The sequence below is a fragment of the Amia ocellicauda genome, unplaced genomic scaffold (assembly GCF_036373705.1).
Source record: "Amia ocellicauda isolate fAmiCal2 unplaced genomic scaffold, fAmiCal2.hap1 HAP1_SCAFFOLD_121, whole genome shotgun sequence".
Taxonomy (NCBI): Eukaryota; Metazoa; Chordata; class Actinopteri; order Amiiformes; family Amiidae; genus Amia; species Amia ocellicauda.
The window spans coordinates 67,753-74,982 of record NW_027102686.1 but is presented as its reverse complement, the minus strand read 5'-3'; positions in this window follow the sequence as shown (position 1 = coordinate 74,982).

The window sequence follows — 7,230 nt, the reverse complement described above, 5'->3', positions numbered from 1 at the left end:
ATTCCTTTCTCTGTCTTATCTGGTTGTTGTTGCTTCCACCAGTCCCGGTGCTCCTTCGGAGACCAGTCTTTCTCCCAACTTCCTTCCAACATTTTCTTCTCTACATTCTGTTTTTTTATTTCTCAAAAAACCAATAATGCTGGTGTCACTCACTGTGACGATTTATCTGAAATATTACATTATTATATATTATATTATGTATATATATTATAATAAAAACAAACACTCCAGTAAGGTACGGACACCCGTACATGACACTGGCTAAGGTAAGGGAACCCATAAACAACCATAAGCACCCCCGGACCTAGGACAGACTGTAACTTGCTAACTTGCTAACTGTTTTGTTTGCTTCACATCGTTTGCTGCTAGTTGCATGCCAAACGAGTTCGTTCTGTCCAAAATATAAGCTTTTTTCTTCTAATAAACTCAATAAAAATACAGTGCACTAGCAACTATTTCCCTTTCAAAAGTTGTAGTCCCGTTTCAGTTAAAACAAAATGTGTTCTTCAAACAAAGAAAATACTTGTGTTTCTTTTCCCTCTTTACCTGCTCTTATCACAAAGCTTCTCAACACAATCTCAGGTGCAGGTGCACTCTGCGCTATCCTTTGCCCGAGCTTTGTCCAGGAAAACTCACTGTAGCCATCTTAGTTCAACACGGGCTCTCCTTACCTGCGAGTCACACGGGTCCAGTTCACTTTGCAAGTGAACAATCTCTTCTCAGAAACAATAAGGAAACTTGGAAAGAAACACAATCCCAGGTCGGTGTTAAAAAAAGTTCTTTGTTTTCATATTAAAAGAAAACATTTGTATTTTCTCTGCACACTTCACAGCTCCAATTAGCACACTCAACTAATCCCTGCCCCCCTCAGAACCGTCACTAAAGAAAGGTACTCACAGTCATTTTAAATATGACATCCTGTAGTGTTTGTTTTCAAAATATGATCTTATTATCACTTGAACCAAATAAATCCTTTGACCCACTAATACCAAATTACAGTTATGGGGGCCACAGATGTGATTTGAAAATACGATCTTCCATGTCTTTCTGTTGTGTTTTGACCTGGGGATCTGTAATTGTCCAAGTGGCTACTGCACATGTACTTATTTAATATTAAATGTGTTATTTAATTAGGCTTGGTTCTGGTGAGCATGTACAAGACGTCAGCTTTTTAAATAACTGTGTGTATTGGATCATACACATTTTAGAAATACTCTCTCAAACTTCCCGCATTGGTACCTCACCAGGGAAGTAGAAAACAGCAATAGCATTGAAAAAGTGTGATTGTAGTTCTGCTCTTCTGCAATATATTTCTACAATATCTTTAACATCTTCTTTAACATTGTTTTAAAGGCTGGGACCAATATGGTGGAATATCTCCAACACACGGACATTGAGAGACTCGACCCCTTTGTGCTGCTGCTCAGAGACCAACTCTCAGTTGTCTCTGAGTAGGCTATGGATCAACTTCCTTTCCTAATATGAAGGAGACCATGGATACAAAACCTATGAAAAACAGGCGATTATTGTTATTCTTCTCATTATAAACTACTTAATACATCTCTCGCATAAAGTACAACAGGATAGTGGTGACGTCATTCAGGATTGGATTGCCATTGGTCAAAAGCCCTCTGAGAGAAATTGTGTGGCGACACTCCACACTCTTAGAAGATATTGTTCTGCACAGAACCATAAAGGGTTCCTCGAGTAATCGCTCTGGTGGATCCCTTTATGGTTCTATGTAGAACCCCTTCAAAGGGGTTACATGAAGAACCCCCAAACATAGCGTTCTACACAGAACCATTCGTTTTAAAATGTTATATATAGAACCCATTCAAAAGGGGGACACGTGCTATACCTGAATTTGTTTTCCAAATACAATCTTTAAAAAATGTATGAGTTCATATATACAAACACACATACACAACGTAAAAATCGCACTACTAGTGAAGTAACTTCATTTACATTATATGCCACAACTCCTCAATTTGGAACGCAAAAACAAGACATCTGATGTAAAAGTGTAAACTAATTACGAACAGCACTTTTGATTTTTATCTTCAATTCAGGGGCTACTTATTCGAACAGTAAACTGTATTCTCTCTTCAGAGTGACTGGAATGTTTTTGCCTACATTCAACTTAAATATGAAAGTTTCCAAAAACGGCATAGTTTTCTTTAAGGCTATTCAATGCCAAACACAAAATTCTCTCTGCTTTCAGTGCTTGTCCTTCAGCACAATTACACAGGTTCATGATGTTCTCATTTCAATACATTGTTTTCTTATTTAAACTATTTGACTTTGAGCTTACATTGAGAATAAAATCACTTTTGCAAGTAAAACCTGGCCAAGAAAGGAAGCAGCACTACAATAAAACAATACACTGAATACAAAGCAGTTCCTTCAAAAGTGAAAGTGATAAAGAGTGATGTCTGTCAGTAAATTACGTTGAGATACATATTGGTTATTTTGAATTAGGAGTCCAACTTCAATAACTTCTATTAACAAGCCAAAATACAGATCAGAATTACGGGTAATTGAAAATAATATGTAGCGCCTAGGTAAGCTTGGATGTGTTCAGAGAAACACTAAAAACGGACCTTCCTCACACCCGTCTTGTTGAGGTGGACGTGGTCATACCGGTGATGTGGCTGGATGTCTCAGTGGTGTGCCAGGTGGACGTTGGGGAGGAGGGCACATCTTCGGGATACTTCTGCGTTGATGGCCTGGATGATGTGCAGGGGCACGTCTGTGCGGGGCAGCAGTGTGGAGATGGTGATTTTGGCAGTTTGGAATTCCTCTGTGGCTTTCTTTGCCACCTGTCTCAGGGCTGAGGCCACATCGCCCCTGCGGGCACTCAGGTCATTAGTGCCGGTGTGGATGAGGATGTGTTTGACCTGGCACAGCCTCCTCTTGGAGAGCAGCTCCAGGGCTCTCTGTGCTGTCGGGCACCAAAGCTTTTTCACTTTTCGCCCAGGGAAGAGGCGCCTCTCATCCAGGAACTTCCCATTGGAGTCGCTCAGAATGACCACCTCTGTGTTGACCTGCCACTCCGGGTTTTGCGTCGGGAGTGGTGGGGGCAGCGGGTGTGTTTTAGGGGAGTGGCGTTTCAGGGGTTTGTGTATTAGTGGCAGGTCTGGTGATAGTGGGGGTGTCAGGAGTGGTGGGGAGTGTGGGTGGATCAGTGGGTGCGTCAGTGGGTGCGTCAGGGGTTGTAGGTGTTGTGGGGTCAGTGCAGTGCAGTCTCTGTGCTCCTCTCTTAGCTTCTCCAGCTGGCTCTGCAGGCTCCTCAGCTGGCTGTGCTGGGGTGTCCTGGTCAGCTCCTCCCTCGCTCTGTGCAGCTCCGTCCTCAGGGTTTGGCTCTGCTCCTCCTGGTCTCTCACTGCTGCTCTCAGCTTATGGATCTCAGCCTTGTGGTGCATCTTTAGTCCCTGAACTCCGCAAACTTCAGCTCCAGCACTGATAGGCATTCCTTTAGTGTTTTAATGTTGCTGGAGAGTTTTGGGGAGACAGGGGGGCAGTCTGTGGGAGATGGGGCACTGTCTGGCTCCGTGTGGCTGGGGGCAGACTGCAGGGTGGCCGGCTCTGGCTCGTGTTTCTCTACCTCAGTCTGCTGCTTTGAGGTGTGGAAGCCGAGAGATAATTGGTCCAGGCTGCTCTCGCTGTCCTGCACCATGATGGTCCCGTTGTGGTATACATTAAAAGTGAGCATCACACTGTCTGTGTCTTTCTCTACCAGCACTGAGATCTGCCTGCCTCTGCTAATGCCCCTCTTGTTGTTATTGGGGTATGTCTGGCACAGGGTTTTGTGAAAGGCGGTGTAGAACAGTAGATTGTTCTTGACCCTGTTTTCTCCTTTACCGGTGTAGTCTAGGATGAGGGTCTCAGGAGATGCTCTCATCACAGCTTGTTTGTAGTCCTTATAGCCTGTGCAGAGCGAATGTCTTCAGGGTATCGGATTTCAAAAGGCAGCTCTGCAGTCAGACTGCTGTTCGATAGATTTGTATCAGTCTCAGTGGCAGTTGGGCTCTCTCCTACTGTCACTCTATTCAAATCGGAGCTCTGCATTTTCATTGGCTGAGTCAACTACTGAGAATGCTTATTTATTTTATTAATACATATTTTTTTGTTTAATTATTTGTCTCTATAGGTGAAAGGTCTTACCTCCAATTCTTGTCTTCAGCTTTTCTTTTCTGACTTTTCTTCCTGAACTGTCTCTCTGCTTTCTTCTTTTTGTGTTTCTCTTAAAATTATTATTTTTTGAATACTTTTTCTTCTGAATTTCTATTCCATGTCTTCTGTGTATGTTTATAGTGCTATATATTCATTTGTAAATGACAAATTAAATCCGCTTATGTATAAAAACAAATGTTTTTTAGGAGCTCATATTCCTCTCTCTCTCTCTCTCTCTCTCTCTCTTTCTCTCTCTCCCTCTCAATTCAATTCATTTGTATTGTCAAAGCAATTGGACATACATACATATACATACATACATACATACATACATACATACATACATACATACATACATACATCTACACGGAAAATAAATAATAGAATTATGAATCACAATAAGATGTAATGAAGTACAGAAAATGAAAATGTAATAAAATGTGATCATTAATACATACAAATAAAGAAAATAGGTTTACTATTTCCAGATTCCTTTTTTGAAATACAATGACATGCATAACAAACAAGTATTTACATTATATTTACAGCCGGTGCTCGTGTGTCACTGTGTCCCTCAGGCTGTGGTAGGCGCTGACATATTGGGCAGCCAGGGTGGCTGTGTGTCCCTCCCCCAGGAGGACTGGCGTTTTTCTTTTTTCTCAGTTTTGTCACAGGTTGGGTGGGCATCCATTATGTTGTTACAGAATTTGTCCCTTATTTTGGGCTAAAGCTTTCCGTGGAGGGGAACGTGGATCAGTTTGTACCATTTTTGGGAGAATCTGCCTTGTTGGGGCGGAGCTGTGACCAGGTGAACAGCAGATCGGGCATAGGTGGGCATGTGGGCAGAGGAGTTGGAAGGCCGGTCAAGCAAATAAGCTTGCTAAGGTACGCAGCAGCAGCAAGCATCCCCCACATCCAGCCAGCCAGCCAGTCTGGCTGGCAGTGACTGAGTGGTTGTCAGACGGCAAGCAACGGAATGTACGTGCTCTGTGATGTCATAGCAGTCAGCTGAGAGAGGCTCGTGATGTCATCGCTGAGCTGGCTGGCTGGCTGGCTCTGTGTGTGTGTGTGTATGTCTGTGTGTGTGTGTGTGTGTCTGTTTGTCTGTTTTTCAGTCTGTCTGTCTCTCTCTCTCTCTCTCTCTCTCTCTCTCTCTCTCTCTCCCTCTCAATTCAATTCATTTGTATTGTCAAAGCAATTGGACATACATACATGCATACATGCTAGAAAGTCATTACTATGTTATCTTAAAGGCTAACTAAGCAGAACATATATCATTATAGAACAGAGTCCATAGGTCTACACATGGTTTTAGGGAACAGGCACGTAGGTCATACCGTTTGACATTGTTTCCAAGGTTCTCATCGTAAATAACAAACAGAAATCAAACTAGCTTCTGGCCTGACCTTCTAGCTTGACTCTATCTTTCCGCCTTATATACTTGGTGAATAATTGAGGAAGTAGCACCAAGTGACCACATTAGGCTGCCTGAGGGTTTCTGGGGAGTGTAGTTGTCTAGGGTCGGTTTTCTTCCCTAGAGTACACACCTTGCAGCAGACCTGGCCTGACATATCTGCCATGTATGACCCTGCCCCTTGGTTTGTCACAATACATACATACATACATATACACGGAAAATAAATAATAGAATTATGAATCACAATAAGATGTAATGAAGTACAGAAAAAGAAAATGTAATAAAATGTGATCTTTAATACATACAAATAAAGAAAATAGGTATACCATTTCCAGATTCCTTTTTTGAAATACAATGACATGCATTACAAACGAGTATTTACATTATATTTACAGCCGGTGCTCGTGTGTCACTGTGTCCCTCAGGCTGTGGTTGGCGCTGACATATTGGGCAGAATGTGTCCCTTATTTTGGGCTAAAGCTTTCCGTGGAGGGGATCGTGGGTGAGTTTGTACCATTCTTGGGGGGCTCTGCCTTGTTGGGGCGGAGCTGTGATCCAGGTGAACAGCAGATCGGGCATAGGTGGGCATGTGGGCAGAGGAGTAGGAAGGCCGGTCAAGCAAATAAGCTTGCTAAGGTACGCAGCAGCAGCAAGCAGCCCCCCCATCCAGCCAGCCAGCCAGTCTGGCTGGCAGTGACTGAGTGGTTGACAGACGGCAAGCAACGGAATGTACGTGCTCTGTGATGTCATAGCAGTCAGCTGAGAGAGGCTCGTGATGTCATGGCTGAGCTGGCTGGCTGTCTGGCTGGCTGGCTCTGTGTGTGTGTGTGTGTGTGTGTGTGTGTGTGTGTGCGTGTGTCTGTCTGTCTGTCAATTCATTTCAATTCAATTCAAAGGTGCTTTATTGGCATGATCTATCACAATATTGCCAAAGCAGATACAAATGTTCTATCAATCAAGACAAAACATTGCAATACAAGATTCAGTGGAACAAATATAGTACACATTGAAATAAAATTAAGTAGGATATAAACCATTTTTGTTGTTTGTATCAAAATTTGTGTCATGACATCAGAAAAATCACTGTTTTTATTTTGTTTTGCAAATGGAGTGCCACAGGCTGGTGTCTACACACTGTCTCGCAGGCTGTGGCAGGTGGATACATATTGCGCTGCTAAGAAGGCAGTGCGCTCCTCCTCTCCCAGCAGGACGGGGAGTTTGCAGCAATCGGGGATCATGCTGAACTCAGGGATATGCATTTTTAATATTTTAAAGTATGTCTCCCTGATTTTTGTGTATTTAGGGCAGGACAGCAGGAAATGCGCCTGTGTTTCGACCTCCCCTAGGTCACACTGGCTGCACAGCCGCTCTTCTCTGGCAACCCAGAATTTTCTGTAGCGGCCTTTTTCAATGGCGAGGCTGTGGTCACTGAGCCTGTATTTAGTTAGATTTTGTCTCTCTTTTATATTTTGGATTTTTAAGTATTCAGCCAATGTAATGTTTCTATTCAGGGCCCGGTAGCATTCCAATTTGTTTTGTAATTCTAATTCGTGTCTCTAATCTTTTGTGTATTTGCTTTTCAGGTACATGTCAATTTTCCCAATTGTTGTTGTTTTGGTCATTGTGTGTTCGGGCTCTGT